The following is a 13,207-nucleotide window of genomic DNA, read 5'->3' as shown; positions in this document are numbered from 1 at the left end:
GTTGCTAAACTGAATAGCAACTCCCCTGTCTGGGCTGGGCACTTGCTGTGATTTTTTAATGTCACCAAATAAAAGTTTTAAGCTACCCAGGGACAAAGACCAAAGGACTTTTTTTTATTCCTTGGTTTCCTACCCAAGACATTCAATTCAAATAGCACTTGCATTGTTTCCAGCCCTCAACTGAAGGTGATGAGCTTTACTTCAAACACTGTAGGTCCAAGATCCCTAAGTTGATAAGCTTGTTTGGACAAAATGGTGCACCCACAGACAAGCTCCTATGCATGAAGAGCAGGTGCTTCAAAGAGAAGAGGTCACCTACCCTCTTTTTTTTACCTCTCAGTGACAGAAGTCATGAGCCCTGGCTAATATCCAGCCACAACTCTCACCTCATGTGAGGTGAGTTCCATGTGATATCCAAACACAACTTCCTAACCTCAGTTAAGACATTACAGGACAGCTCCCCTCTATTCTCTGGTAGAAATATTAAGCTATAAGTAAGCAGAATTTCTGGACAATGAGGGTCTTCTCATGGGAGTTTTGCAAGCAACACACATCCTATTCTCTTGCTGAGTGACAAGGGAAGGGACAAAAAACCTTGGTGTGCTTTAATGTTTCTTCATCCATTTGTTTCCCATGAGAAAGAAAAAAGTATTACTTTCTTTATGGGTCTTCAGTCTATTAATTTAATTTTTTTTTAATTAATTTTAATTATGGATTCTTCAGTCCCATAAAGGGGAATCTGACTGAGGTCTCTTATTACAAAATGGCTGACAAAGGTATTAAAATATAAATAGCAGAATGTTCTAAATCAAAATCATGGACGTAAGCAGAGGCACAAGAACCTATACATATGTGATATGTGAATAGAAGTAAACAATATTTTTTAAAACAACCAATTAGGTAGCTGTGTTAATTTGAGTCCTCTGAGAAACAGATGTCAAGAGAGGATTAGACCTCTGAAAAAGAATAGTAATGTTCTTTCCAGCAAAACATTTCAGATGAAAAAGAAGAGTATTGATTTAGCTGCATTAATAATAATACAACTGATATTCATTGAGTTTTTATCAGGTTCCTGGCACTAGTACATATATATTTTACATGTTCTATGTCACTTAATTCTCACAATCAACCTGTATGATGTGTGCAGGGGGTCTATTGTTACTCTCACTTAACAGATGAGGAAATTTATTTAAGCAATTTACCCAGAGGAAATTTATTTAAGCAATTTACCCAAAGTACAGCCAGTAAATGATAGGGCTGAGATTTCAGTCTAGTTAGCCTGACAAAGTCCTTTCCCTTAAACTGATTTGTACCCCCCAAACAAATGAAAATAATCAGTAAATCGATAAACATGCATTTATTGGACATCTACTGTGTTCTCAGTGCTCTGAAGGATACTAAAGAACAGGAATCTTTGGCGTTTATGACCGTACAGTGTAAAGATGCAACAAGAGAGACAAATCTTTTATAGATAAATGATATGAGACTATATACAATTAAGTACTAAATTATACGGCTCATTCTGGAAGTGCTGTGGGAGTTTAGAGGAAAGATTATTAAATAAGTATTTAAGTGAGACAGAGCAGAATTCCTAAGGAGGTGGGGTTGGAACTGCTCTTTGGATCATGCATAAAGTTTAAATAGGCAGAGAGTCAAAAGGAAGGACTGATAGCCGAAGAGAATAACAGGAACAAAAACTTAAGGGCGGAAATGAGTGACACATTCCCAGGACCACGAGGGGTGGAAGCCACAAGACAGGTAACATATCTATCCAATTACATTGGAAGTTTTGTTTGAGAAAGTCAGGTGCTCCATAAATGTTCATCAGTCAGTGAATCAACGAATAAATGAATGAGTAAATGCTGATCATATTTCCAAAATTATAGAAGGATGAAGTTAAATTCTCTCTTTAAATTCAATCTCTTCTCTTTTTTTCTGTGTCTTTAAGTTTAGTGATAAAATGCCATGAAAAGGTTAAAACAGAAAACTAAATCTCTGGAGTATACCTGCTGTATTGACAGGATTCACTTCAAAATTTACCCCTAAAAATCAGACACCTAGAATCCTAATAGAAAATGATCCTTTAGTTATCTATGTATTTCTATAAAATTTCTCCGATTTCAGCCACACTATGACTTTAATTTTTAAAAATCTCATTAATAGTATCCCTTACTGAAGCTGAATCTTAAAAAGAGAAATTTTCTCAAGGGATAGACAACATCAGAGAATTATGAAAAGCATAAAGTAACAAAATGAATTACATGGTTTGAATGGGAAAAAGAGACATGAACACCTTAGTATTTTCTTTAAAAGACATTGAGAAATATTTCCCAAATATACATGGGAAGTTAATGGTAGCTTGATAAGTCAATTTAAAATTTCTAATGTGAAGAATTTTTCTAGGCTTGAAGGAATTGGGGTCAGAGAATAGAGACTCTTTCTTTATCAAGCAATAGATCATGCAATGACAGCCCGTGTGAACACACAGCACATCTTCAGAATCTCAAGGCTGCAGGAAGGTCAGCTTGTGGCACTGTGTTCTTTGTTTCATATCTCCAGTCAAGCTTAGAATGTTTTGTGTGTAACAATGTGAGAAAAAAAAACTTTAAAATGACCTCTGGCATGAGGGGAAAATTCCCTTGGCTTTGTTGAAATAATCATTACCATTCAATTTATACTAATCATTTGGCCAATTCTATACCCTCACACATAAAACATCCAGCAAAAGATTGCTATAGTGAAAAGAAAATGCAAACCTCACCCTTCCCTACCATATGAAGTCAGCAACAGGGAACACAATTAGTAAATTAGCAAACTGTGTTAAAAGAACTCCATAACCAATCAAGTTCAGTATTTCTAGGGCTGGGATATCATCTGTGGTACTGCGGTACTGCTTTGTCAACAAGGATTCCCTTGACAACGTGAAACAGCAATTTCCAATTAAAACGTTTTAAAATTTAAAGCCATTCAAGTGCTACACAAATTATGTTTTCTCAACCAGAGAAGCTCCAGTTACTCTTTGGATTGATGGGAAGACTTACACAGGATGATACCTCCCAAAGTGTGTTAAATGAAACCTTAGTTCCAAAGGATGTTCACAGCTGTGACAGGAAGAAATGGTCCTGTGATTAAAGGCTGGATGAAACAAATGTCTTTACTACTGGGATTCCCAAACTCCTTCATATGATGATGTGCATTATTAATATGAAGGGGGAATAGTATGTGACATTTTCCCAATTTAATGGACGATAGAACTCACTTTTAATTGGGCGTAGGGTAACTTTCCAGGAAGTATAATTTAAGCATTTTTTAAAGAGAAGGGGAGGAGAAAAACATGAAAACACTAAAGATGAGGCAACTCATTTTGAACCTGCTCAAACAACGTGGGCTGTTTTATGTGTGTGTGTATTTGTGTGTGTGTGTGTGTGCATTTAAAATGAAACTACAAAATTCTTCAAAGCCAAAGTACATTTGAGTTGGGCAAAAATATGATTCTTTTAAGGTACTATGTTGTTCCAGCTTCCTTTTCAATTACCTTAAGCGTTCTGCAGGTAGGAAAATGTTTTTTTAAAAGTAGAATTTTGTGTGGAAGTTAAAACATTAGAGAATTTACAGTGACATATTTTAAATTAAATTCTTTAGAAGAAAAATGCACAAAATGGAAAAAATGTATCATAAAACATGAATAAATGAGAACTTGAAAAAATCTGATATTTTGCCACCCTTACACTTCTACTAGCATCCCTAATAAAAACAATCATTTAAAACATATCAAAATTTTTATAATTATTTTCCATCAATTGCTAGGGGATAGAAATTAAAACTATACTTAACTATAATCTGGCCACAGATGTTTACTATTCTTTGAAAATGTTAATCTCAAAATTTGGAGCATCTTATATATTCTATAAAATGAGATGAAACTAAATCTATGGATACACACTATTTTGAGAAATAATATACATAGTTTATAATATCTTTAATTTTTTTAATTACATCAGAAAATTTTCATGAAGAATTATCTTTTGTAATAACATTTTGAATATTTTATAATCATATTCAAACATAGAGAATCAACTGCTATTTAAAAAAATAGCAATTTCCAAAATGACTTCAAAGATGAAATAGGGGAGCTGACCTACTTGAAAATAGCTGAGAAAAGAAGGATTTTATAGAAAACCGAATGGAAGAGTAAAAGAGGAAGGTGCTACTTGAACAAAGTAAAAGAGTCAGAGAAGCATGACGTGTGTGGGTCAGGGAAGAGAGTAACCCAGGCCGTAAATGTTCTGAAGCTTATTAGCAGGGGAATTAAATATAAAACTACTCTCTGGTTTAAGACAAGAAGTTACAGACAATGTGTTCCTTGTGTCAATTTCAATCAAATTCAGAATACAAGATACCCCTGATGTCTTTTCCCAGATCTTCATCAGTATACAAGGAATAAGTATTTATTTTGCAAAGCATAGTTATTTTTAAAAGTAAGAAAAGAAAGCACAAAGAATGTTATAGAAGCAAAGCATTTTTCTTGCATAAATAGCCAAGGAAATAAAGAACTCAATAAATGTCCAGATGTTTGGATCTTAAAGTATCTTAACAAGAGTTGGATTTGATTTTAGGACTGGTTAATTCAGCAGTTTGGAGCCTGGGTTCTTTCCTCTTCTCAGTCCAGTCACCCTCAACTATCCAACAGGATAGCTGGTTCTATCCTTAGACATAGAATAGTATGGCAACCACAGTTTCAGGAAAATATCCAGACATGACAATATTCAGCGATAGTTTTTCTTCTATGGAATTTTCTTAGAAGTGACGAAAACTCTTTCCAGATCCTCCTAGAAGAACTGCCCTAATAATTGATTGGCCAAAGTTGGTTCACAAACCCACTCTTCAAAGAATCACTAGGACTATCCTTAATCCAATGAGTCCACTACAAAAGCTGGAATGATGATCAGCTTTTCCAGAGGCACATGGCTGGTTGAGGAAGAGGTAAATATCTGGAAGTGATTTTTTTTAAAGGATTCACTCAGGAAGAAGAAAGAATGAAAACTAGGTAGAAACCAACAGTGTCCTTCCTACATGTACATGTTGTCTACATTTTTAAAGACAAAAGATACATAATATTTTTGGAGTTTACACAGTAACACTAAAGAAAGCTTAACTTAAATCAAATATATGAATAAACAGCCCATATTTGAATAATTTTCCTCTTCTGAGAAAGCCAGTAAACTCCTAAGAGCTCAGTTTCTGGAAACCTCATTTCTTAAACATTTACTCTGGTATCCTGGTTCTTTCCTGCAAACAGCCTACTACATATATCTGTGCAATAACTCATTTAAGAATAATGACAGTGCTCTCAGGCAGTTAATCTCATCTGCTTCCCAAGGAAAGACAAATTGTGACACAGTGATGTTAGTGGCTCCCAGAAGTCTGCCACAGCCCTCCTCTCCCTGCATGCTCATGAGAACACCCACAAGTATCAATCCATTCAGTGTCCCATTCTTGTCCTGACGAGCAGTTGTTTACTGTTATTAACAAATCCCTGTTAAGATGGTCATAGGTAATTAATGTTCTGGTGGATAAATTTAGTGCTAAAAGTGAGATTTAAAGAATAACTACCTCTATGAGAGTCATATTTAGAAAGACAGAAATGAAATTATCTTTCATTTCCACACAGCATGAAACTAGAGTGGTCACTAAGATTTGATGGCATCAGAAGTGACACCAAATGGCAATGACAAACTACTATTAGAGCATGAAGAAAATCTCAATCAACCTGCCTAAGAGATAAGGAGACAGTATTCACAGGTCTCTTCCTGCTTCAGGCTTTTGTCCCCACCCTAGCCTCACCCCTGGTGGGGAGGGGTATTTAAACTCAATAATTCAAAGAAGTTTTTCTATGAAAGCAGATGGTTAATAGCGAGATGAAGTGTTTCTTTATCTGGTATGTTCTCTGTTTTGAGAAATACAAGGATCACCGTAAAATAGGGCTTGTCAGATGGAGCACAGGGCATTGCAACAGGATTAAGTAGAGAAAGGAGTAGAAAAAAGGAAAGAAAAAGGATAGGGGACTCCTAGTGCCTGTGAGAAGTTTGTGCAATATTGAGGAACAAATACTTATGAAGAACAAATACTTGTTTCTCAATAAAGAATACGAAAGGTTTGCACTCTGCTTTGAATCCTAGTCAATCATAAATAACATTAGATCTTTCCTGATGATGGATAAAGTCTATGAGCCTCTTCAGTACATCATAACAAGGGCACACTTATCATAGGGAAACTTCACCCAAGGTTCAAATGCCAGCTACTCTCAAAGTTCAATTCTGGCTCCAGGATTGGGGTTAGCATGGGTCGCTGGCTTCCCCTTCTCACTTAGGAAGATATTTAGCTTTTTGCTACCTCCTTCGTCTAACTAGAGAATAATGTTTACTTCAACATCTAAGAGGCAATGAAGCAAACTGCAGCTGGGCATCCCCACAGGCAACACTACAGCTCACCTTGGTTCCAGAACATTGGCCATGTAACAGCATTAGTGCAAAGCAAACCACAGCTCTATCATCTTCATCTTTTTTATAGATTAGGAAAACAGAAGTTTCCAAAGACTCCCTATTAATAATAACTGATAGGAGGTACATGAAAGTCCAGCTATAGTGCCATGTTATAGGGGAGGAAGTGATCAATGGGTCTAGCTGCAATTGATTGCTCCAATTAAAATAATATTTAACTTCAAATTTGTACCAAATCAGAGGTAAGGAACATTGGCTGGCATGCCTTTTGTTCATTCAATGATTAGCAAATATATATTAAGCACATATTACTATGTGCCAGTAATTTGTTATAGGTGTTAGAGATACATTGTTAAATGAAACTGACCTTCTCTGCAGCTAAATGTAGCCAAACAAAACCACAGTATTTCTGGAGTTTACATAGACACACTAAGGAAAGCTTCACATCCACATAAGAATGATTTTATATGCAAATAACGTTTCTATCTGAATCACTCAGAACATGTTTTAGCAAAGATACCATGTTCAGTTCAGTGATAAACAAGCTATGCAGTGTAAATATAAACAAATAGTCCAAATGACAACATAAGTATTAGGCAGCTTCAGTAGCGTATAAACAAAACTTGCTGTTAAAGGCCAGTGGGTGACTTCATGACCATCTCACCATAGCCAGACTCAGGCATTCCCATTTTACAGACAAAGACGCAGAGAGGATATACTTACATAAGTTCATTCAGCTACCACATGTTGGGCCAGAATTTTTCCCAAGTCACATAGTGTGCATTTTCACTTCAGGTCATGTCCCTGTAGCCCTTTACTCCTTTCCTCTGATTATCCCCCAGTTTCTTCACCTTTGTCCATAATTGTTCTGAGCAAATTTTAGTGTATTTACACAAATCTACATGAATTATAGATACCAACTTAAAACATAAAATAAAGATTGTTAGGATTTCTGAGGTTATTTGCAGTTAAATATCACTTGAAGTAAGTTTCGTTTCATGGCCAGTCTAAGCAGCTGCACCTCAGAGTTCTAAGTATTTGTCATTTGTTCCCAGAACCACTGCCTAAACCCAGACCCTTGGCCCTTGGTTTTTTTTAAAGAGCTAAAGGGAGAGTCATTCCTCCATGTCTTCTTCAGCCCCCAATCTCCCCATCCCAGACAGCTATTATCTACCATCAACAAGTCCATGTTTACCTCTTGACTGCATCCTTTTTTAAATTTGAGGATGTTTTCTGCCAAAACAGCTCAGTCTCGTTTTCACCTTGTAGGTGAGTGGTTCTCATACACTAGGTTGCCTCAGAATCACCATGAGGGCTTGTTAAAATAGATTTCTGGACCCCACCCCCAGAGTTTCTGATTCTGTTGGTCTAGGGTAGGGTGGGGCTTGAGAATTTGCATTTCTAACAAGTTCCCAGGTGGTGTTGATGCTGTAGGTCCAGAGACCGCTCTTTGAGAACCACGGCTCTAGTTCAGTGACGCTCAGTACTGACTACATATATGAGTCCTCTGAAGAGATTTTTTTAAACGGAGCTATCCAATGTCTCCAGAGATTTTCATTCAAATGTCAGACTAGGGTAGGGCCCAAGCATCATTTTTTAAAAACTTTCTACATCTATGAGAACAGGTAAAATTTTAAATTGTGGCAATACAAAATGCTGACCATGATACAGAGAAACTGGATCTCTCACACTTTGCTGATGGGGTTGTAAATGGTGCAGCCATGAGGGAAAATGGTTTGATAGTTTCTTTAAGAACTAAACATACACTTACCATACAATCCAGTCATTGCACTCCTGGGCATTTATTCCAGAGAAATGAACACATGTTCACACAGAAACCTCTACATGATAGTTCATGGCAGTTTTATTTGTAATAGCCCCAAAATGGAAACAACCAAAAGGTCCTTCAAAAAGTGAATGGTTAAATAAACAGTGGTATATCTACACCCAGGAATACTACTCAGTAATTGAAAGGAATGAACTACTGCTATAGGCAACAACTTGGATAGCTCTCAAGGGCATTATGCCAAGTTTAAAAAAACAGATCTCATAAGTTACATACTGTATGATTCCATTTATACAACACTTTTGAGATGATTAAATGACGGAGATGGAAGACAAATTAGTGTTGTCAGGAGTTAGGAATTGTTGGAGGGGTGAGAGTGACTGTAAAGAGAACACAAAGGAGATCTTTGTGGTGAAGGGATAGTTTCCTATCTTGATTGTGGTGGTGGTTACAGGAATCGACAGGTGATAAATGACATAGAGCTATACACAAGGATTATATCAATGTCAGTTTCCTGGCTTGGATATTGTACTATAATTATGTAAGATGTAACCATTGAGGGGGAACTTGTTGAAGTGTACACTGGTCTTCTCTCTACTTCTTTGCAACTTCCTGTGAATCTATAATTATTTCAAAATTAAAAGTTAAAAAAAAAGAGAAAGGAAAAAGAACCTTACCCTGAGCAGCCAGGGTTTAGAAACACAAACACAGCTCTGGCTGAGCACAATCCTGATGCCCACCCCTATGCTTCTGTTTTAAGCCTCTGTCTTTCCTGAGGCCTCTGCACTGCTCTGTCCACACCTGGCTCAAATCTGTGTAGACTACTTCTTCTTTTACAATTCCCTATATTGGCTGACTTTTTCATATGCTGCTGTAGAGAATTAACTGATATTACCTATTAGGAGAGGCAACTGGGCAATATCTATCAAGGCCCTTAAAAATATTTATATCCTTTCGGCCAGTATTTCCCATCCTAGCAATCTATCTTAAGGAAAACACCAGAGATGCAGTCAAAAGACTTACTGCAGTTCTAATCACAATAGCAAAAAACTGAATGCAACCTAAGTAGCTAAATAAATGTAGACACATCCACATGCTAAAATGAGGCATGATTTTAAAATAAAATTATTGATAAATATTTGCTAAATCTTATAAAGAATGATTCCAAAAACTGTATGTGGATTTTGTCTTCAGTTACATTAATTTGTATTTGCAAAGAAAACATGCTAAAATGTAAATGGAGATAATATTAAGTGATTGGATTATAAGTAATTTTGGATTTTCTTTTTCTAAGTTCTTCCGAATTTTCTGATTTCATATGATGAGCATGAAATATTATCATTAAAATAATGCTTTCCAAGGCAGATGTTGCTTAAGAGTCAACTCTACAGGCTTTCAGAATGCTTAAAATGAAAACCTTGCCCCTAAACATATATAGAAACACAGTCTACTTCTGTCCACACTTTATTTCAGGCTCTCTTGTAAACCTCTGGATTCTCCCAGCTAACACAAAGTCAGACTCTTTTCCAAACGCATGACAATCGTTATTCATTCTGGCTCCCATCACTTACCTCACCCAACCTTCAGCCTATGCCCCTACCATTCTACCATCTGATATCACCACAGTATTGCCTCCCTCCATCCCCTCAGATATGAGAGTACTAGAGCTATTAAAACAGACAAAGGGAGCAGTAATTTCTGTTTACATCTAATTAAAAATCTTCCATAAACACTGAGAAATTGTCCTACAGCTCTTGGCTGCCAATAAAAATTCCTTTAAATGAATACTTTCAATGTTTATGACTTAGAAATACAGTTTTAAGGGCCACAGTATTGTGTTATCAATTTCTTTTTCTGTAATTAAGTTTCTCTCTGGCAGTTTGAACTAGTCCAATGAAGGGCTTTAATAACAAAAATTATTTGTGTTTTACTTTTCCTGGATTCAAGTTTTATTTTAAAAAAGAACACAAAAATGAAGTTATCTTTATCTCTTTAATTTGATTATATTCTACCCATTAAAATATTTATATAAATCTCATTAAAGTATGAATAAGTATTTTTATGGTGCTTGATTTTACAGCACTCCCTGGGGTTCTTTTAAACGTCTTCCCTTGTATATTTTCTAGATTATAGATCACCAAGGTGCTGTCCTTCACATTGCCTCATTCATCTTAATAATCTAAAGATCTTCCAGTAATTACAGTTCAGAGATATACTTTCTGTTGGAGTTTTCAGCACTGCAAATCTGAATCTGTTATTTTAACCATTTGAGAAACAGATATACCCTAAAAGTGTTACAGAGTAACTACAACCACCGGAGTCCCAAATTCTAGTTCACCTCTCACATTCACTGCATTGACTTGGCAGATCAGTAACCTCAGTGTTCTCATGTGTAAATTGAAAACACTGGATCAGATGATTTCTAAAAGCTGTCTGATGGATTCCATCTTGTTTTCTGAGCTTAAGATGCTCAGCTCTGTATAGATACAGGAAACTAGACTACTCCCGCTGTTGCAATCCATTTCCTAGCAGCATGCATCTTGGATACGCTTCTTTTAAGAAGTGAGATCAAGTAAGCGATACCTGGGCTTCAGACGCCAAAGCCTGATTCCTATCAACTCTAAAATGCAGAGAAACATGCACTTAAAATATTATAGTTTAAGTTCAAATTTCCTCAAATCAGGTGCATAGCTTCTTGGATAGATTTATACTAGTGTAAAGCATCAGGGGACCAATCTTGAGTTAGTTTTGGACTATGGACAGTCATTTGACAAGATTCCAGTTAAACTTCAGAGAATGTTGTAAACTCACAGGGCACTTCCATTACAAAGCACCACAATGACTGGCTAAAGACTTTTCTTTGTTCTTATTTGTTGATGATTGAAAACCGACCATGAGAAATCTCAGAAAGAGGGAGTGCCAAGAGCCTACACCTGATGGACGGGTTAATTTAGATTGCAATCCAGAGCATACATTTTATTTACAGTGAGTTAAACTTTGAGAAATTTTAAAATGAAGAAACACAAATCAGAATTAAAATATGGGGGTTATAATTTATACAGAGCTTCATTTTGGGTTTACCTTTCTAATTATTAACATAATTAGTACTAATGATTAATTAATAATTTTCAGCAGGCATTGATTATCTACATTGTATATTTCTTTGTGTTAGAGTATATGTAATTGAGAAGATATATATTCACTGTCATTCTTTCCACAAATATTTATTAAATGTGTATAATACGAAAAACCTTATGCTAAAAGAAATATGAATCTTAAGTAAATAACAACAACAATAATAGCTAACAATTATGGAGTGTCATAGCACTGTTATGGCACTGTCATAAATATATATATATATATGTATTAGCTCATTAATCTTTCCAGCAACCCATGAGATTGGTAATGTTATCATTTCCATTTTACAAATAAGAAACTGGAGGCATAGTTGCCTTGCCCAGGATCTGGGTTGCAGATCTATTATTTGGCATGGACTCTAAGTTCAGAGTCTCAGGATCTTTACTACTATAATACAAGTTTTAGGGGTAAAACATGAAATTGCAGGGGGTTTTTTGGTCAAAATGGTTTAATATCATCAATTCCATATGGTTCAACCAGGTTTGCATGCATAAAATAAAAAGTCAGTTCTCCTAACAACAGGTTGTAGGAATTTAAAGGTGGTAGAAATAACCAAAGAGCTTGTGTGCTCAAACAAGGTTTCATGAAGAAGCTGGAAACTGATCTCAGCTTTAAAGGGCAGAACTTAGATAAAGGAGAAAACAGGAAGTGTTTTCCAAGTGAGAAGCCAGGGAGGTAAGAATGTACGCATGTCTTCTGTAAGCACTGACCTTCACTTGGTTCTTGTTATAGAGTCTTACCCTTATCTCCTGCTTAATTTCAAGATTCCAGTGACCCCCAGTACCACCAACAACTAATTTTCCCTAAACAGCAGTGTTATGGGTTGAACTGTGTCCCCTCCCCCATCCCAAAATCAAATTTTGAAGTCCTAACCCTCAGTACCTCAGAATGTGACCTTGTTTGGAAACACAGTCACTGCAGATATAATTAGTTATGATGAGGTTATTAGGGTGGGCCTCAATCCAATATGACCAGATTCCTTAATAAAAGGGGAAATTTGCCACAGACATACACATGGGAGAACACATGTGAGGATAAAGGCAGAGACTGAAGATGAAGCACAGAAATGCTCTTTATAAACCAAGGAACACCAGAAATTGCCAGCAAACCATCAGAAGCTAGGCAAGAAACATGAAGCACATTCTCTTTCACAACCCTCAGAAGTAACCAATCCTGCTGACACCTAGACTTTGGACTTCTGGCATCCAGAACTGTGAAACAGTAAATTTCAGGTTGTTTAAGTCACCTGGTTATTGGTACTTTATTATGGCAGCCTTAGCAAACTATACGAGGGGAAACACAGGAGACCTTCGTCTTCCACTCACTACTTGGGTGTCCTTATCTTTCCTCCCCTCCCCCATCATGCACACTGGGAAGAGAGTCATAGGAATTCCTCTGGCCTCCAAATCCTGAGCCTTGATCAGCACATCAGTCCTTCTCTCTCAATGTTTTATCATTAAAAAACTTGGCCATTAACCCAAACTCTCTTCTTTAAACATTCTGACTTTTGCATCTTCCAAGTTACATATTTTTGTGGTATAAGAATCTACTAAGATCTATTATCCCATTAGACCTGTGTCTACAGTTGTCTCTTAGTCTCAGCATTTTAATCTTCCAGTTTAAGAACTGTTATAAGCAACCTAAGGGAAAAGAATCTGAAAAAGAATTATATAACTGAATCACATTGCTGTACACCTGAACTAACATGACATTGTAAATCAACTATACTTCAATAACATTTTTAAAGATAAAAAATAAAATAAAAATAAAGTCCCAAATGGAT

The sequence above is a fragment of the Eschrichtius robustus genome, chromosome 6, assembly GCF_028021215.1.
Source record: "Eschrichtius robustus isolate mEscRob2 chromosome 6, mEscRob2.pri, whole genome shotgun sequence".
Lineage (NCBI taxonomy): Eukaryota > Metazoa > Chordata > Mammalia > Artiodactyla > Eschrichtiidae > Eschrichtius > Eschrichtius robustus.
The sequence above is the reverse complement of the archived record's forward strand: the minus strand, read 5'-3'. Positions refer to the sequence as shown.